Source organism: Diospyros lotus, chromosome 4, assembly GCF_014633365.1.
Source record: "Diospyros lotus cultivar Yz01 chromosome 4, ASM1463336v1, whole genome shotgun sequence".
Classification (NCBI taxonomy): domain Eukaryota; kingdom Viridiplantae; phylum Streptophyta; class Magnoliopsida; order Ericales; family Ebenaceae; genus Diospyros; species Diospyros lotus.
Genome location: NC_068341.1, coordinates 24,269,828 through 24,291,497, shown reverse-complemented (window position 1 = coordinate 24,291,497; position 21,670 = coordinate 24,269,828). Strand labels below are relative to the sequence as shown.

General features: G+C 34.3%; 1 long non-coding RNA gene across 1 annotated transcript; it reads right to left on the bottom strand.

Moving 5' to 3' along the window:
* Positions 1-12,600: 12,600 nt before the first annotated feature.
* LOC127799042 (uncharacterized) lies at positions 12,601-18,972 on the bottom strand. The gene is made up of 3 exons (XR_008022523.1): positions 18,907-18,972; positions 17,194-18,836; positions 12,601-12,981 (listed from the first exon to the last, which is right to left on the bottom strand). It is a non-coding gene; the product is annotated as an uncharacterized LOC127799042 (long non-coding RNA).
* Between the last annotated feature and the right edge of the window lie 2,698 nt (positions 18,973-21,670).

Sequence of the window (21,670 nt, the reverse complement as noted above, 5' to 3'; positions counted from 1 at the left end):
CAAATCTTTCTCAAGAGAGGGGGAATGATGTGAATCAGGTTGCTAAAACCCCACAAGATCTGTTGAGCATTCATGGAGGTCCAATGACAAGGGCAAGAACTAAGAAAATTACGGGAACATTAAATGGGCTAATTGAACACATCTCAAATTCAAACATAGTTGAAGATTCTAATATGCCTGAATTGAGTATTCAAGATAGTAAATGCTTTGTCAATGTTATCCTAGTCTCTGAAAGTAATCTGAGTTGATTGATTGATTGAGAAGATTTGGGGTTGATTGATTGATTGACAAAATTGCAAGATTTGTGGTTGATTGATTGATTGACAAGATTTGCAAGATTTGGGGATGATTGATTGATGAGATCCAGCGCATAAAAAGGAATGGTTGAATATTTGACCACTTCCCTTATTTCCTACTTTGTTTTGAATCTTTTCTATTTTAGATAATTCTTGTTTCTTTATCAAATTATGCTATTTCCTTCTTGTAATCAATTCCTACTATGCCTAGGATTTGATTTATTTCCTTCTAATTTAGAATTTGTGTTCGGCTATATAAGCCAATGTAACTCGAGAGGAATTTAGTTTTTGGACAATATTATTAGTGAGAGTTTTCTCTTCGGTTCTTCAACGAACTACTTTGAACTTATCAAGATTTTATCTTGTGGCGTTCATTCTTGACTTATCACTCTCAACTCTTCTCATCTATCTTGAGCGTGGCGTTAACCCTACCTTCTTATACCTTTGGTTCTTATCTCTTTATAGATAATAGGTCAAGGTCCTTTGTTTTCCTTATTAAGAATCTATTTTAGAACGATCCTTGGCAAAGGAACCATTTTTGATCATCGGGTCTCACCTTCCTTCGTGGGGTTGACATCAAAGGGTTTATTTTTCAAGCAAGAGGTTGTATTTCCTAGCTAGGTGATAGAGGGCTTGCTTGTATAAGCAAGAGGTTGTAATTCCTAGTCTTGAACTAGAGGACCTACTTGGTTTAAGTTGGGGGTTTTAGTGGATTATTTGTAAAATCCTTAGTGAGGAGCTAAGGTAATGGATTAAGCTTGGGTTAAGCTGAACCACTATATATCTTGGTGTTCTCGTGTGCTTGTGTTCTTTAAATTCTCTTTATTATCAAGCACCTATCTAATCCTCACTTGCAATATTGAATTTTTATTTTCCATCAAAAGGATTTTAAGTTTCTATCATGTTTTTAAATTAACAAATTCACCTCCCCTCTTGGTGTGTGCCATAGCACCTCCCAGTCTATCATACACAAGCAGATAAAAAAAAGAAGGAAACGGCACTCCTATTCCACTTTTCTCACCAACGAATGCGCACCGCATATCACAAGTTAGAGGCCGGACACTTGGATGGCTCGAATTCACCAACAACTCAAAAATCTAGAGGTTAAAATTATTTTATTTTGTATGTGAATGATTTGATTTCAACATTGATCAAATCGCCCCAATCGGGATAAGGTTAAAAAATTTTGAACTACGTTGCTTGCCCCGTAGTGATCGTGCTTTACTTTCACCCACTATCTTTAGCCCTTTACCATCTAATCTGGCCCTTTTGTTTCTTTGAGCCCAAAGAGCTTCCCCTTTTTCAGCATCCCCTAATAAAGGAAGAAATTTGTTGATTTGCAGTTGTGTCCTTTAGAGGGCTTCCTGTGCCCATTGCTCTGATTCTTCTTGCCTGACCAATGTAGCCCTCTAAAACTGCCTCATTTCTATAAACCAAAAACAATTAAATTATCAGTGGAGTTATCAAAATACTGAAAGCAACAAAATTCAAGGTAAAAAATGAAGGGTCAAGGTGAGCACCCTTACGGCCTATCTCTCATTCGCACCCTTCCTCTTCCTCATCTCTGGCTATATCGGCATCTATCTCTTCGTCATCGTCCTCATTTTGTTCACTTTCTTCTTCGCTATCATTCGACAAAGAGGATAATGGGGAAGCGGCTCCTTGGGACTCAATTGGTTCTGAAGGACCGGCATTATCGCCCCTTTTAACAACCATCCATCCTGTTATAATAAGGCACATGTCATTTATTAAATCCGACAAAACTACTGGACCCCCTTGGGCTAGTTTATTGATCTCACCCCGGTTGTCCTTCACTTATGAATCAACGTTTGGCCAATCAAACCTCGCGCTTCTCATTTCCTTAGTACACCAATATTGAGATGACCTTCAGCGTCCTAGGGGCACCATGACCATTATCCATCTAGTTTCAAAATCATTTATCTTTTGAGGTTTGCCCCTACACAATTTAACCCTTATAGGCCTCCTTTTGGAGGGACACAAATTCTTTCTCTCCACTTATGGTACAGGCCTAATAAGAGCAGCGTAATAAGGACATGGTGGGTTCCACCCCACGCTCCTTGCATAAAACAAAAAAATCCTGTTAGCACAGCCTAGCCATTTGGATGTAACTAGACCGACACCAGTATTTCCTTTTTTAAAAATTGCATGCAAAAAAGGTGTAATGGAATCTTAAGTCCCACTCGCAAGATATCTAAATGTATCACCACCAATCATCCGTTAATAGTATAAGTAAACTCCTAATCCTCCCTAAGGCGCTTTGGGTCTCATGGTTAAGGAATGCAATAGGACCATGCAAATTCTTTAAAAAAAATTCCTTTTAAAACTAAGGGTTTCATTCTTGCAGAGAAGCCATTTTACATCAAAAAGATAGTTTTTAGCAAGCAAGAGTCCTCTAGAGAAGCAGAATAGTTGGGCCAAAAGCAGTAAGGAGTCTTTAGGAAGATCGGGAGACTTCGAGAGCTCTAGATGACTTTGGCTCTTTGGGGGAAATGAGGCCCAAATGGGACCATCTCATATTTATTGTAACATCCCAATATTTGGAGAAAATGATAATACGTAATTTTGGGTGTTGAAAATAAATTATTGGTGATTTATGATTTTAGGGAGTTCGAATAGGGGATTCATGGTGGCTCGCTGAAGGGTTTTAAGGTTAGTGGGTTTGTACTAGAAAACGATGACATGGTGGGTCAATCAGTAATTTTGAGAAATGGAATGTCAAGTAGTGAGTTGGGTGGTTAAGATAAATAAATATTTTGTTAAGGGGTATTTATGAAATTAATGTATTTATGGAAAGGGGTGCATCCAATAATTTGCAAAGGTTCGGAGTGCAAGGGATATTAATATGGTGGTGTGTGTGTAATTATCGAAAATGGTGGGCGTTGAATGCAAATTCCCAAAACTGGTCGCGGAATCACTTTAAATTTAATGGGGGGGTATATATATGTTGAAGGTGAGTGTAGATGTAATACCCAAGAAATTTATGAATGAATAAAATTGGAATTTTGTGAAATTATTGGGTCCATATGCAATTTTTTAATCTTTAGGGCCAAAGAGTAATTTTCAATTCATGACCAAAATACGGTGTAACATATGTGTTAAACAAAAGTTTGGAGATAGAAATGTGTAAGAAAAGTTAGAATTCATGAAAATGAATAAACTTGCAAAATCAGGGTAAAAATGTAATTTTTCAAACATTCAAGCCTAAGTGAAATTTTTAAATTTTGGTCAAAGGTGGTTAAACTGGAAATTTGATTCTTTGGGGACTGAAATGAGAAAATTAGAGTTTGAGATCCTTGAGGGAATTATGGAAAATTGGGGAAAGACCAATTTGTAAATTTGGAAAATAAAAGCAAGGGCAAATCTACAAATATCACAAAGCTAGGTACGGCACTGCAAATCTCTCGCCAGCCATCACGTTGACGTTGGGGAGGGTCACTAGAGGCTTCTAGAGTAGGTTCAAAACATCATGGGGGAGTTGTAGTGGAGATTAGCCGAAGATCGGCCATGATATAGCAAAAAATAATCATATATGGCCGAAAAAATCGAACGGATAATCAAGGGATTTTTGTAACTCCCCACTTTTCCTAAGTGTGCATTAACTCGAGATTTCGGGAATATTTTTTTTTTTTCCAACATCATACACACAACATAAGTCTCTCGATATACATATACCCTCAGCATAATCATTTCCCGATAATCCCGATTATACCTTCTCAGCATATCAAATTTAATAATTAATAGACTAGGACAGGTAATATCAATCACATCAACGAAAGCAAGATCGAAACTTCAATGATATGTAACCGATAAATTCCTTTTCCAATCAAATAACCAAATCGATGTTTCACATGAAAATATCAACATATTACATAACCTCTGAATATCGAAATCATAAACAAAGACCTACGAAAACTAAACATAATGACTACATCTCGACGACATCTTTTCCCTTGGCGCCACTGCTTCCACCTGGAACGTTCGAATATTCCAGGGACATAATCTAAATTAGATGTTGAATCATCTAAGTGAGAGTTCAAAAATATTTTCATGATATATGCAAGACCATGAACAAAACCAACATATCTCGACACACTCTAGCCAAAGAGAATCTCATACAACGCTTAACCCATACCATGGGGAAAGAGCAAATCTTTCTTGAGGCAACCAGACCCCACCGACATATTAGCATACCACAACCCTAGCTTAAGAGAGGCAACATCAATGCATGAACCTAAGAATCACCCCGTCATCATTACATTTCCACTCAAAGGCATTCTGAGTCTCATCAACACAAACCCTGGCCACCAGATTATCAACACTATTCCTAGGAATCCACCTTCACCTTGGAAATAATGTTGTCACTCAAAGGAACCTGGGGTGGTGTCCACTCTCAGCCCCGTCATTTGAGCCGACTCGAGGTGGTGTACACTCTTAGCCCTGCCATTTGAGCCGACTCGGGGTGGGGTACACTCTTAGCCCCGCCACTTTTGACTCGCAATGGTGGTGTCCATTCTCACCCCCGTCATAGGTGGGCATTGATCCTTAGCACATTTCCCTAGTGCTATCACTCAAGTGCCGTAACACAGGTTAACATCCCAACATCCCATATAAATATCACAAAAGATATGCCAATGCCATAACCACAACATATATCAATGAATTACAAATAGTAACATTTCAATGCACAAATTTGAATGCACATGCAAAAACATTTTGGATGAACCTTCCACATGAAATCAACCTATCATGGGTCAACCATTTGTATGCAACAAAATCAAGTATAGGGTCATACCACCCACAATAAATCAAAAGCAACAAAAATATGCACAAGAATTGGATTGAACAACTCACCTCGGGCTAAATTCAAGATTCCTTGAAATGCGTGCCCGACCTCAATTCTCGTGCCAGGCGCACTATAGCTCAACCTCGAGCCTCAACGATACCCTAGACATCATATGCATTCAAAGAAAAATCAATATCTATTTCCCCAATTTTCTCATAATTTTTCCTCTAATTTCTTCTTATTTTTCTCTCGATAATATCTCTTCAAGCATTTTTCTAAATTTTTCTCTACAAAAATTCATAAAAAAATATTTATAAGCCTTTGGAATTTTCTGGAAAATTTTTAGATTTTTCTCCTATTTTCTCCAATTTTCATAATTACTTTTCCTTGAGAAATTTTATTTCTCCTTGATTTCCTTCGAATTTCCTCCATGACAATCACCAAAACTCATAATAAAATAAATTCCTTATCCTTCTGGAATTTTCGCAGAATTTTCTAACAATCCCTCATATTTATTTTTCATTTACCTTTCCTTCCAAAAATAAAAAATAATTATCTCCTCAAGAACTTTCCAAGATAAAAATTCATCAAAATAAACTATTCCTTTTTCCTGAATTTTTTGACATTTTTCCAGAATATTATTTCCTTTAATTCTATTTTTCTCGAATTCCCTTTATTTTCAACATTTAAAAAAATACAAAAATTACCTCCGATCATCTTCTCCAACACCAGCACACTGGAAAATCAAACCGACGACACTAGGCTGCTCCTTTCCCTTAGTTGATCCTAAGTCGCTCGCCACCGAACTTTGACGAACCAAATTGGCCTCCGATTCGAATTCCGATTGACACGAAACTTTTTAGACTACTTGCCCATAGCCTCGCGACCAAAAGCCCCTTAATAGATCCTTCGATCGTTCACCCTCCCACTCACTATGTATATATATATATATAGGCAGTCGACTATATAACTGCCAAAACCCCCCCTCTACCACTCCAAAAACTCTCAAAATCTCTAGAATTGCATCTCACAACTTGGGGAACAAAAGCCCCTTATCAAAACGCTCCAATTCCTTCCCAAAGTCTCGATCTAAGCCTATGAATTTTGATGGAAACCCTCGACCAAAACTCGACAATTTATAGCCAAATTCGAGCCTCTCTCAACCAATCACAAGGGGTAACGTGAGCTAGAGACCACCCCCAAGTCCATGCCAAGCTCGGCCATGCCCTGGTCGTTGACTTGACATAATATCTTTTATTAAAAACAACTATAACCTATACTAGACATTCTCAGAACGCTCGTCAATAATATATCCTTTATTTTAAATATCTAAGTTTCAAGGTGCTCCTTGTCGACAATTCAGTTTTTTAGCCTGAACTGAAGTTATATCGAAAACTAACTCTGATTCGATTTCTTTCAATACTAAAAATCCTATCTCGGGATGTTTAACAACGACATATTATTTTCCTTTGAAATCTCAGCCTCGGGACATTCCTTGTAGTCAATTCGGCGACTTATTGCCTTTTCTAGCCACTTTTTTGGTATCCCAAGCTCCTCGAAATTACATGGCAACCTTATGCCAATACGGGGTATTACAACTTTTCTCAATTTAAAGGATGAATCAAGGTGATTACAGGTTAGATCTAGCATCCTAAGGTATCATTAACCTAAGAATCGAGGGATTTCTAGCCCAAAATTGCCTATAAATGGCAATTCGCAGGCAATAAGGTTTAAAATAGGAAATATTTGCATAAACCACGGATTGAACTCGATTTTTGAGAGAAAATGATAAGAAAATAGGAAACCTAGGAGAAATTTGGAAAAATTATGAGAAATTTAGGATAGGAATAATTGATGATCAGGAAAAATTTTGGCTTGAGGAATTGAGGATTTGCATAAATTTTAAGGCTAACACGCATATCAAGGAAAGATGATTTGCTATTCGAAGGTGAGTGGTACTACTATGTCTAGTGATTGACTTGCCCATATTCCTGGTATTCCATTTCAAATGCTTTAAATTGTGAAAGGATTAATGTTTTCCAAATTTATATTATTTTACGCATATTGATCATTATGTGATGCATTAACTGGACATGATATTTTGAAATGCATGGCACATGATTTATATGTTAATGTCATATTCGAATCATGTCATTGTTATGATCGGTGGGTTGGCATTTGGGGTCTCCTTGTGGATGAGGCGATGTTCGTTCTTACGAAAAGCATGGGAATGGTGGTTCCCATAGGCGGTGGCCAAATTACTTTCCGAGGACTAAGTACGCTAAGGTTGAGTCTGATTTATTCCATACACATGATCACTCATGCATTTCATGAAAATTGTTTTTATGACATTCACTTAGATGATTTGGCATCTAACCTGGGTTATGCCCTTGAAATATTCAACGTTCCAGCCGAGACTTGCAGTGAAGAGAAAGATGTGGCTAGTTAGTTGAAGAAGGGGACCAAGTATGTTAAATTACTTATGTTATTACATTTTGTACAATTAGCATGTAATCCTTATTTTGGTCTTATTTTAGTCATGAGACAATTATGTATGAACATGCTATGTTAAGGTAATACATGGCAATCTATTAGGATTTTGATCCTGTTATTTCCGCTGTACACTTGAAATGCCTTACTTAGCTTCAGTCTTTAATCCCTATTATCTAAATGGGTATGGTTGAGGAATTTTGGGATTTTGAGCATGCGAAGATTGTGGTTTTTAAGATTGGCTAAATGGAGAAAGAAAATTAATAAATCTTGTGAATGTAAAAAAAAAAAAAAAAATCCCGAGATTTCCTAAGTAACGGCTTGATTGGGAGAACGGGTCGTTACATTTGGTGTTAGAGCTCTAGGTTGTTTAAGATACCTAGAAAGTCTAAGTTATGAATTTGGTGTACCTAGAATTGATTTCAAAACTTTGGTTAGGAACTTTGAACCCTAGTGCATCACTAAAAAAAGAAAAACTTTGGGAAAACATTGGAGAATGGCTTGAGCATTCCTGACTAATAATTTATTTTAGAGACAAAATGGCTGATTTGATTTTATATGCACATTGGGCACACCGAATATATACTCGAGAGAATCTTCCCAGAGAAGGACTTTTCGATTATCTGGATGACATTGAAGATATTATAAGGAACGTGCCTCCTAGCTATCTCCAATTACCTGGGTTACTCGAAACTCAGATTAACTACTATTTAGAGCTTCTAGATAGAGAATGGAAGACATTTGCTAGATCAATTTATCAACACAGGGAATTTGAAACGTTTAGTAACTTTTGTGCAAGTGTACGCCTTCAATTTGTCGATATGTATGAAAAAGTAGAAGACGAAGTGATGAATGAGGATAACGAGGAAGAGGATGACTTAGCTGATAACATATATGATAATGAAAACCCTGAAGAAGAACCCTTAGAAGATAATGTGTTTCATGTGATGAATGAGGACATAAATCTCGAGAAAGACGAGGATCCTATAGAATTGGAAGTTGAAGAGGATGTTATCAACATCAGCTCAGACGAGGAGTCCTATGAGGACCGAGATGGACCTCCAGTTAAGTCTAAAGATGAAGAAAATTCAAGGGAAGCTTGGATGTGGAAGACTAAAGATTGAGGAAAGATCCATAATTGCTTTTATCCACTTTTGACAAATCGAATGAACAATTATGTTTGTTTTCTTACTTGATGTACTATGATGATGTAGTAGGAAGTCTTTATGTTTATCCTTGTGTCTAAACTAATGTACCATGGAATGATATTATGAGAAACAAAATGTTATCTTTTGGAAAAATATCATCATTGAGTGTGAATTATTCTTGTTTATTACCTCATATGGTGAATAAGAAACGAACACGTAACCTTGTCACCAATAACAATGAAAGGTGAGAAGAAAATAGTTCCGAGGGGTAAAGAAATCCATTGAGGAGAACTGAGAGATTTATTGGAGAATCCAGTTCAAATGGTGATCGATTGGGAAGGATGGAACGAATTCTGGAAAACATGTTAACATTTGTGGGTAGAGATGAACCTACTCGACAAACGACTCCTGCATTGGAACAATATCGGTGGTTACAACCACCAGTGTTCAAGGGAAGACCTAGTGATGATCCTAGTGTGGCTGAATACTTGTTTGAACAGACCGAAAAGATACTCCAACACTTATAATGTGACGAAGAGGAGAAGGTGAAATATGCTGCCTTCATGCTAGAAGAGGAGGCAGGATGATTGTGGCAATTGACCGAGCATTCTTTACAAAGATTCTAGCAAGAGCAAGAAGATGAGGATGAGGGCATGCTAGTCCTTACTTGGGAGATGTTTAAAGAAGAATTCAATGAAAAATACCTCCCTAGGAGCTAGAGAGAAGAGAAAGTTTGGGAGTTCATGAAATTAAAGCAAGTCGATGATATGTCGATGACGCAGTACGATACACGGTTCATATAACTCATCAAGTATGTACTGATGTATGAAACTGACAAGTTCTAGAAGGCAGAAAAATTTATATCAGGATTGCGAGTGGACCTCCAACAAGCCCTGAGCACATAGTCTATCAACATATACAAGGAAGCTCTGAGTCGGGCCTTAACCACAGAAAGGAACTTGTTACGAGTGGGGCTGATCAGGGCTGAGGAGAGAAAGAGAGGTGAAGATCAAGGGTTAGGGAATCAAACTTTTTGGGCCAAGAATGGAAGAAAATGTTTTTATTGCAAGAAGAATCATCCAGGAAAAATGTGCCTTGCGAAGCCACTAAAATGTTTTTCTTGTGGAGAAATAAAGAAACACCTCAAGAGTAGAACCGACCAAAGATCATCTGTTATAGCTGCGGACAGCCGGGACACATCTCAAGAGAGTGCCTAAAAAAGCAGAAGGTTGAATAACCAAGCAAGGAAGCAAGAAATGTACGCCATGGCCGAATTTATAATCTTACTCGGGAGGATGTGGAAGCCAACCCTACGATAATTGAAGGTATACTATTCCTCCTCAATACTCCTATTCATGCATTGATAAACCCTGGTTCAACACATTCGTTCATTTCATGTGCAATGGCTCATAGTATAAAATTAGAACCCAAGAGATTGGGGTATCAAATGATCATAGCTACGCCAGTAGGCATGGCTATAGAAACCTTGATAGGGTGTTTTGGGTGCGCATTGAACATAGGAGAAAATGAGTTTGAGGTAGATCTAGCACTATTAGATATTCGAGATTTCGACGTAATCCTAGGGATGTATTTTCTCTCCCTATATAGTGCTAAGGTTGACTGCAAGATCAAGGCCATGGATCTGCTAAAATCTAGTGGTGAATGGATTACCTTTCAAGGTCAGGGTGTTTGTAGTAAAAAGGAGCGAAGCACAATGGCGCAAGCATTGCACTCGTTTGAAACTGAATTGAATAAAGAAAAATCTGAGCTAAACATGGTGAGAATAGTAAATGAGTCCCTGATGCTTTTCCCAAAGATTTTCTAGGATTACCTCCCTATTGGGAAATCGAATTCTCAATAGATCTATCGCTTGGTACTCAGCCCATTTCCATACCCTCGTATAAAATGGCCTCAGCGGAGATGAGAGAGTTAAAAGAGCAGTTGCGGTCGTGGACTAATAAGGGGTTCATTAGACCATGTACGTCAACTTGGGGAGCCCTAGTACAATTTGTGAAGAAAAATTATGGTAGTTTAAGAATGTGCATTGATTATCGACAATTGAATAAGGTGACTATAAAGAATAAATACCCACTTCCCAGGATTGAGGAGTTATTTAACCAATTGCAAGTGGTTAAGGTATTCTAAAAAAATAAACCTTCAGTCCGGGTATTACAAACTGAGGATTAAGGAGGAGAATATTCCTAAGACTGCTTTTCAATCCCGATATGGTCATTACGAATACTTAGTGATGCCTTTCGGATTAACAAACGCACCTACTGCTTTCATGGACTTGATTAATAGAGCCTTTAGGCCTTATTTGGATAAATTCGTGATAGTATTCGTTAATGATATCCTAATATATTCCTCAACTGAGGAGGAGCATGAAAGACATATAAGGATTGTAGTGCAGACATTGCAAGACCACAAGTTGTATGCTAAGTTTTCCAAGTGTGAATTTTGGCTCACTCAATAGCATTCCTTGGCCATGTAGTTTCAGCTGAAGGTATAGCTGTTGATCTAGCTAAAATAGAGGAGGTACGGAACTAGAAAACACCTAAAAACGTTGGAGAAGTTCGAAGTTTTCTTGGTCTAGCTGGATATTATAGAAGATTCATGGAAAGATTTTCTAAAATTGTTGCTCCACTTACTCGATTAATGCAAAAGGATGTGAAATTTATGTGAAATGAAAAATGTGAGTAGAGTTTTCAAGACCTTAAAGACCGACTTACTACAGCCCCAATCATAACAACGCCAACTGAGACAGAAAGATATGTTGTTTATAGTGATGCCTCTAAAATGGGCTTGGGGTGTGTTTTGATGCAAGATGGAAAGGTAATAGCATACGGCTCCCGACAATTAAAAAGGCATGAGCAGAACTATCCGACCCATGACCTAGAATTGGCAGCCATCACCTATGCCTTGAAGTTGTGGAGACATTATTTATATGGAGTGCAATTTGAGATTTTTACAGATCACAAAAGTCTAAAGTATTTATTATCTCAAAAATAATTAAATATGCAGTAAAGAAGGTGGATGGAATATCTGAAGGATTTTGATTGCATTATTTCATAAAATTCAAGAAAAACAAATGCAGTTGTAGATGCTCTTAGCAGGAAAACTTCTGAGCTCTTAGCAAGCATGATGATTAAAGAATACTACAAGAATTTAAGGGATTTACCCACACACGTAAATATGGGTAAAAATTACCTTATGTGTCAACTATAATTTTTCTTCACATAATGCAAATGTCAAGATGTGTGGGTAAAGGGGGATTAGAAAATAACTTTTACCCACACATATATTGATGTGTGAGTAAAGCTTAATATATTACCCACTTATATGTGTAGGTAAATATTTTTGTATGTGTAGGTATTTTTATGTTATGAAGTTGTAATTGTGACGTGACAATGACGTGGCTTTAATTTAATGATGATATGGCATGACACGTGTATTTGTTTATGTGTAGGTAAAGTTAAGATTATGTGTGGGTAATAATATTAAAAATAATTTTTATATGTGTAGGTAAAAAAAATATTGTGTGGGTAATAATATAAATTTTTTTTAATATGTATAGGTAAAAAAATATAATGTAGGTAACAAATATATTATGTGTAGGCAATAATATAAAAAATAATTTTCATATGAGAGAATAATTTCCATATGTGTGGCTAAAAAAGATATTGTATGAACAAAGCTAAAATTTTATATTTAAAATTTATATTATTTCAACATCTATTAGAATCTAATTCAAACATATACGCACATAAAAAGTCATAAAGTCACAAAATAAGCATAAAGTCACCTAAAAAGTTCAAACATATATAAAAAAAATATAAAACAAATTATTAAATCTCATCGCCAATCTCTTGTTCAGTAGAATAGAGGGAAAAGCTGGAGCTGTATGGGTCGAGGCGAGATGGGATGAGGCAAGATTGTCCTAAACTATGATCTGATAATACATGTGGAGTAGGCGGAAGAGACATAATATTCTTCTCAATCAACACTTGTAGCAATATGTTTACGTCTCCCTAGAGCTCTTGAAAAAGACACCTGTACGGTTCAAATCTTCAACCAATTGATTGAAGGTTGGACGACTGGACTCCCCACTAGTGCATGTTGCCCTGAAAGTACTAGGACGCCAACTAAATAAGCGAACAAATTGTCGTCCAAAAACCTTCTCTCAGATATCTTTATCAGTCATTTTATCTGGAAGATTATCTCGCCTTAGCTACATCATTTGTTCCTATAAAAAAAATACAGCATATTCTTAATTAACTGTTTTGCTAAACTATCCAACTTCAAGCATGCATTAGCAGAAATGACTGATGATCTAAATGTGGTGCATTTAAGATAATGCCGAGCAAAGTGCCTAAAAATGTTTGAATTTAATAACATGATTGAGATATATACAGTTGGATGGAATGGAATATTAAATCAACTAGTGGAAAATCATGGCTACAGAAAATGCATGTGTAGACTTAAAAGGAAACCAAGTTCTATTGGATCAATTTTACTTGGCAATAAAAGACAGAACTTATGCACCACATTTAGAAAATTAACTGGTGCTATTACAGTCACACATTCAAATCGTATGCCAAGTGGAACAACCAAAAACAAGTTTTACAGGGGCACTTCTAAGATGAACATAAAAGTGAAGATGAATCCTACAGATTTTGAATGCTTCTATAAAATACTTTTATTGTTATAGCTAGCACTTACAGAACATTGTATCACTACTAATTTAATAAACACTAAGCACAAATTATGGTAAGGATGTTGCACGGAATTTACAAACATGGAACATATCTACAAAATGACATTCAAAGTTGCCAAAAAATAGTGGTCTAATAGCAAAAGCACTTTCGGAAACTGATAACAAGTTGTACGAGCAAACACATGTAATGATTAATTTCCATACAAAGCCCACTCCACTTTTAAATCAAAAAAATCAATAAAAAAACAACACACACTACAAAAAAACGGGTTTTTTACAACTGTTTTTTTGCGGTGGTTTTCAAAACCGTCGCAAAACATGGTATTTTGCGGTGGTTTTTCAACCGTCGCAAAATATCTTTTTTACGGCGGTTTGTCCAATATTTTGTGGCGGTTTCAAAAAATCGCCGCAAAATTAATTAATTAAAATTATAAAATTAAATTTAGCGACGGTTTTAAAAAATCGTCGCCAAATTCATCAATAAAAAAATTTAAAAAAATTAAATTTAGCAGCGATTTTAAAAAAACCACCGCTAAACTCACTAATAAAAAAATAAAAAATTAAATTTAGCGGCGATTTTCTCAAAATTGCCGCCAAATTCATTAATTAAAAAATTAAATTTAGCAGCGATTTTATCGAAACTACCGCAAAATTCAATAATAGAAAATCAAAAATTAAATTTAGCGGCGGTTTTGTCGAAACCGCCACAAAATTCAATAATAAAAAAAAATCAAAAAAATTAAATTTAGCGACGATTTTGTCGAAACTACTGCAAAATTAAATAATAAAAAAAATCAAAAATTAAATTTAGCAGCAGTTTTGTCGAAACCGCCGCAAAATTCAATAATAAAAAAATCAAAAATAAAATTTCACCGTGGTTTTAAAAAACTGTCGCAAAATTCAGTAATAAAAAATTTAATTTAAAAAAAAATAATAATTTAAAATTAAATTAAATTAAGTTTTAAAAAGTAATCTATTTTTTTTTTATTTTTTAATCAATTAATTTATTTATATCAATTAATTTCATTCAATTAAATTAAATAATTTATTAATTTTAAATTAATTAATCAATTAATTAATTTAATTTAATTAATTGACTTAAAACATTTTATGTTCAATTAATTAAGTTAATATGTTAATTCTTTTTTTAGGTGTTTTGAGAGTTCAATTAATTAATTTAATTTAATTCAATTCAATTAAAAATAAAATTACTTTTTTATTTTATTTAATTTGGGGCTAAGTGTAATTTCAGAAACTTGAGTTTGTGGGTGCAAAGTGAATTTTGAAAAATAGTAGTTGGATTACTTTATAATTAATTTGCGCGAATATATTATAAGGTGGCTTTGCAGATCAGCTGGCTTCGCGCGCGTACGCGCATAAGAGTGGTCACGGGATCGAAACTTGGGAATTACATTGCTAGAATTTATTCCAGTAGGCGCAATGGGCGGGTTGGTAGGCACGCGCATGGCGCGCGGGGGCGGGGCAGTGGGCGTGTAGGGGCGAGGCCTGGCGCGCGCTTGATTTTGGTTTGCATGCGGTAAATAGTAGCGGTTTCAAAATCGCAGCTAAAAATAAAAAAAAAATCGCCGTTAAATTATTTTTATAATTAAATTTAATATTAAATTCAATTAAATTTAGCGACGGTTGCTAAATTTAAAAAATCATCGCTAATTGCGACGGTTTTCAAACAGCCAAAACCGTAGCTAAAAATATCATTTAGCGGCAATTATACTAGCGGTTGATAAAAATCGCCGCTAAATGCTGCGCGATGGTTGTATCAGCAGCAGTTTTCAAAATCGTCGCTAAATCACTTTGTAGCGGTTAAAAACTGCCGCTAAAAATCAAATTTTTTGTAGTGACATATGCAACCTTTCAGCACTATACATTAACAAGAAGTAGAAAGTTGTTGTTTTAAAGTGATTTTATTCACAAATCCATCAAGTATAATATGTACCAACAACTTCAGCTCTAATCATGACTTCCATCCATGAAAATGGGCCTAAACCATACAAATGCGTGAATTTGTGCATGAACAGTGAGATAGAAGACAAGTGCATAATGAGCTCAAATCAAATGAAGTAAACAATAGACGTTACAAATTCCACAAACAATATATCCAGCTTAATCGATTGATCTATCCCAAAATCGGATTAAAAGAGGCAGAAATATTTAAAAAGTAGTGTGCCTCTAACTCCTTTAACTTAGAAAAAAAATAATATATTTACATATTTAGCCTCTAACTCTGGAGACGACCCCGATCCACACCACAAAAAACCTTGATAAATGGCCATATAATTCATGGCTTACAAATTCAAATTAGGAAAATGAACTATGATGAGATATAACAGAGCATAAGAAGTTAAAAAGTCTAAAGATATATGACTACATGTGCATTTGTGAATGGGAGAAGAAGAAAAGGAGATTAGAGAAGGAGAAGAAGCTACGTCAAAAAGAGCAAAATTTGAAAGCATATATTTTATAATTATCTATTCAAAAGAAATAGCAGCAATAAAAAATAAAACGTTGACCGTGCACCCATCATTGAATTATTGACAATTTTATAGAAACAAAGGATCATTGTATCTCAACATTGTCAAACAGCAAATCCTAATGAAATGAAAAGGATGAATAAATAAGTGGCTGTAAAAAATGCATTTGAGACCAATAATTTTGGAGACATGGGGAGAGAACAGGTTACTAGTGAGTTGGTTTGCTCTAGAGATAAGTGTTTCAGCATGATAGACTAGTAAAGGGCCAGGCTCACGTTTATTTGCATGTGCCAAGTTCAGGACAAAAGTGACAAATGACCATGATATTCCAAAAAATTATATATTTGGATGAAATACAATTAAGTTATCAAATAACATTTAGTCAACCTTATATACTGTATCATTTTGTTTTAAACCATTACATATACTATATCATTTAGTTTATATCCTATGGCTCAATGCCTTCTAATTTTTACCACTTAATCCCATCCACTCATTCTAATTATATAATTCCGAAACCAATTCCTCTGTTACTCACAGTTTGCTTTATACATATATATATATATATTATATTGGAATACTGCCACCTCACGCTTTTCATTGCAAACTGCTTTCTCCAGCAATTGAAATAGAGATCACCCACATGCAAGTTAGTTGAATCTTTCTCTGTCCTAAGGAATAATCTCAACCATTCATCACATCTAGATAATTCCTAGGCCATCTTCTAGGCATCTCATAAAGCAACTAAGTCCCTCTTAGTTACTAATAGACCTTGCTTTATCCACCTACAATTATCAGATGTCATCTTATTAGCCCATTCACAGATGTCTAAAGTTACAAGGTGTTACAAGTGTAGAAAAAAAACAAAAAAGGCTAAAATGAACATGTTTTGTCACATCAGCATGCCAACAAAATTATTCTCCATTGTAAAATTATCAGTGCATACCGGATAATATATATATTTTTTATTTTTTACTTTCATATATCAAGCTGACCCCACATAGTAGGATTAACGTTTGACATCTTGTTGTTGTTGTGGTTGTTCTACTTTTATATATCAGTTCAAAAGATGCAACACATTCACAAATTCATGTATTTTCTTTACTTCCTTCATGAGGACAATATGTAAAACCAGTAGAACAATATAGTTGAAAGTTTGAGCTCTATGGGCCAGTGTAAATATTCAAATAATTACAAAAACTGTACATACATACATTGCTTGTCCTATAAATCTGAATGTTACTGAGCTTACCATTCGGTAACCTGATCGTGAACTTGGACAACCATTATAATTTAATTGTTCCCATTGATTTGTTTTCAGGTCCAACACCCAGAAGTCCTACAACAACAAAGTCGAACCACAAAACCGAACCTTAAACAACTTTGCAGAAGAAGAAGCCAGGATGGAAAAAAAGCCTTGCCTTATAGTGATGAAACCGCTCTTGATTTGGAGACGTGAACTGACCACCTAGAATATAGCATAGAAATATTCTTTTATCCCTACTACATAATGAGCAGATACCCTATTTGAATTCATTACCCATTCACGATCCATACTCTATATCTTTTCACGCTCTACACAAAAGTATCACATTGAGACATATTAAATAAATAAATATACGACCAATAACACAAAGGAATGTTTACTTAAACCTATATTGTTTCTATGAACCAACTTTGACTGGCACCATCTTTCGAAACTTTGGTGAAATGGGCTGACTGTTTTAATTTTTATCAGATCCCTGTGCCAATTTAAAGCTTTGTTTCCTAATACAGCTATAAAATGTGCATTAACTTTAAAAGAGTTAATACAGGTATGTATAGAACAACTCCTTGAGCAGGGAAATCCCTCCAGCATTGTTAGCGAGAAATATTTCTTTTGAGTATGTTTCTATGTTGTGTGCTGAAAATAAAGTGTGCACAGAAATTGTAAAATGCCATGAAATAGTAATTGACATCAATTTCTATGGAATTCTAGAAACCATTTGAAGCCAAAAAAAAAATGTTACAATCTTTGCCATTCTCTTTTAGAGGACAACATTGTTTATGACTTCATAAACTTGGGGATAAATACAGTACAGATCTTCAATTACTGTCTTAAGATTTTGATAACATGCACCAAGGCTTAGACATATTTAATTAAGAATTGCACTGAAAAGCACTTCAAAGCAAGGTGAATAGGATTCTACAAGGATAGTGCAAGAGAAAAAAAGACAGATGAGTTAAAAAAACCATAAAAATCATAATTAACATACAAAGACCTACAAGTGCACCAACCAGAGTGACAGAGTATTGAATTAGTTGTAGGGACAAAATATATGAAAAAAATGGTGCATGGTAGGGGATAACCTGGGCTTTGATACCAATTAAGTAGGACCAAAATGTACAAGAAAGAAGTAATACTCTCTGTTTCAAACTGAACACTAGGAGCTTATTTACAGAGGCTCATTACAATGCAATAAGATAAGCTCAAATCTAAGATAATCAACATCAATTTGCCTTTAGTAAAAGTCACTTGTAACTCATGACCCAATAAATAGCATATGAAAATGTATATTTGTTTGGTATCAGGCAATCCGTTTGAGAAGATCTCACGACGAATGTTTCTTGAAAGTTCAGGCAATTCATTTCTATGTGCCAAACAATTGCCTTCATATGACAATTCAAAATGACGTTCTACCTTACAAATCTATGAATAAGTGATGGCAAATATGGTGCTATTCTCAACAAAAAAAATATCGACATCCAAGCTTCAAATCCAATGATTTAACAAATATGGAAACAAATTCAAGCAGTTGCGTATTTTGTAACCTGTCATGGGCAAAAAATTGACAGACCTTCATTTCGTACATACCTTCAGTGCGATGGACGGTCGGCGGCAACGGGTCCGCGAAGCTGGAGAAAGAAGAACGGAGGCAATGAGTCAGAAAGGGAGAAGAAGAGAGAGAGAGAGAGAGAACCAAACCTCATTGAACAGCGATGACGACCAAAGACCAAGGCGGTAGGAATGAGTTGAGAAAGAGAGGGTGAGTTAGGATTTTGGAAAAATGGGAATTTGGGGAGGGAATTGGCCAAGAAAGAGGCGGGGTTCTCCCGCCAACATTTTAATTTTTTTAATTTTTTTTGAAATATTTAGTTATTAAATAAAAAATAAAATAATTTATAAAAATAATATTAATAATTATTTAATTGATAAAAATAAAATAATTTAATATTATAATAACTTATAAAATAATTTAAATTATAATTTATGATAATCATCTAAAATATGATAATAAAATAATTTAAATTATTGCATCCAAATAATATTTATTTAAAAATTTAATTATATAATAAATCTAATAATTATAATAAATTAGTTTAATAAATTGTATTATTTTAATATGTTCATAATTTTTAATATATTGTATTATCAATAAATAATTAATGTTTATAATAACTTGATAATTATATTCGTACATTTACAAAATTATATTAAGAATTGCTTAAGATAGTGTTAGTTAAATTTTAATAATTCTTTTCTGTTTAGAATTAACGAAAATAGATTCAATAACAAAAAACTGTAAATATAACCTTAAATACAAAAAAATCAAAGAAGAAATAAAATGGGATCATAAACAAAGTTAAAAGAAACTAAGATAAATCATGTCCTCCTAATCGGTATGAGAAATGTTGCAAAGGAAAAAAAAAGTCCAAAACTTCGCAATTTTGTCTCTATTCCTATAAAAAAAATTTATGAGCTTAATAGTATAGTATATTTGTTAAGCTTTCAGGATTTTAGAAATGAGCAAATGAGCAAAAGAGGGATCTTTGAAATTAAAAACCAAATAGGGATTTAATTTTAAGGAATGGAGAATTTCAGTGTAAGGATTTAGTTTTAGGTTTATTATTTGAATTTATAAATAAAATAAAAATAAATAAATTATTTTAAATTATAAAAATTAAAATGATGTTTTATAATTTAAGTATAAAATCATATATACGTGGATACCCACACCTATATAATATTTGTAATTATGTGTGGGTAAGTTTATAAATATTTACCTACACATGCATAACATTTATTAATATATATAGATAATATAATTTCAAAAAATGTCACATCAACAAATACGTGGATACCCACACATATATAACATTTGTAATTTTGTGTGGGTAAGATTATAAACAATTATCTACACATGAGTAACATTTATTAATATATGTGGGCAATATAATAAAAAAAATACCACATCAGCTAAAATTTTATTGAGAAATTATTTCACCAATCTCTGAAAGTGGAGGGAATTTTTTTCACCAAAATAAGTGTGGGTATATCAATTTACCCACACATAATAAACATGAATAATGTAATGAGTTTGTCTAATTTAACCATCCACACATATTACCCTTATGTGTGGGTAAATACCCACGTATAATATATGTGGGTAAGTTTATAAATAATTACTCACACATACGTAACAGTTATTAATATATGTAGATAATATAATCCAAAAAACTGTCACATTAACTAATACGTGAATACCCACACATATATAACATTTCTAATTATGTGTGGGTAAATTTTTAAACAATTACCCACACATGCGTAACATTTATTAATATATGTGGGTAATATAATTCAAAATAAATGCTACATCAAATAAAATTTTATCAAAAAATATCCCACCAACCTCTAAAAATGAAGGAAATTTTGTGGATAATGTAATGAGTTTGTCTAATTTAATCACCCACATATATTACCATTATGTGTGGGTAAATCCCCCAAATTCTTGTAGTGATGGGGAGTTGATTGAGTCCTTTAGTCATTTGAGTGTAAACACAAAACCTAAGTCGACTACGAGATACTTGGCAAGTTTAACCATACAACCTGATATAATAGCTCAGATTAGGACGACTCTTCAAGTAGACTCAAGAAGAAATCAGTGGATTGATAAGGATGGTATGTAAAGACATCTAATTTTGAATACCATGATGGCGTACTCTGATTTCAAGGAAGGATGTATGTGCCAAGAGATGGAAACCTAAGGCAAAACATTTTGGGAGAGGCTTATTGTAACACCCGGTGTAACCGGTGTTAAGAGGATGAGAAAGGGAGTAAAAAAACTTCCAAAAATGTCCTTGAGGAGGTGTTAGATCCTTGAGAATATGGGTGCCCTATGAGAGGGGCATTTTGGTAATTTGGAAAGTGAAGTCCAATAAAAAGGGTATTTTGATAAATTAAAAATAATTCCTATGTGAAATTACGTGTGTAAGTGAATAAAAATCTCAATTTGGTATTTATGTGGAAATATATGGGACTAATAAATTCACAAAGAGTATTTAGGAATTTTGGAATGATTCCATAGAGAAAATTAATTATGGAAAATAGGGAAAATGGAGAATATGAAATTATTGGAGGAAATAATTATTTTTCCCTAAATTGGTGAATAAATGTGGTAATGCCACATGGATGGATGAGATGAGAACTTGGAAGCTAAGGTTAGTGTCTTGTTGTGACACTTGGCATTTTGTTGTCCAAGTTAAATGAGGGAATTAATTAAATGCAAAAAGAAATGCTAATTAGTCTCTCAAGCATTTAATAAAGAGAATGATTAAGGAGAATTAAATAAATCCAAATGAAATGGGAAATTAATCACCCATTAATGGTTGAAAATTGTGGGATTTATTTAAATGAGAAGGAAAGCATTTATGTCTTTCAAGTGGTCTCTCATGTGATGGTGGAAATT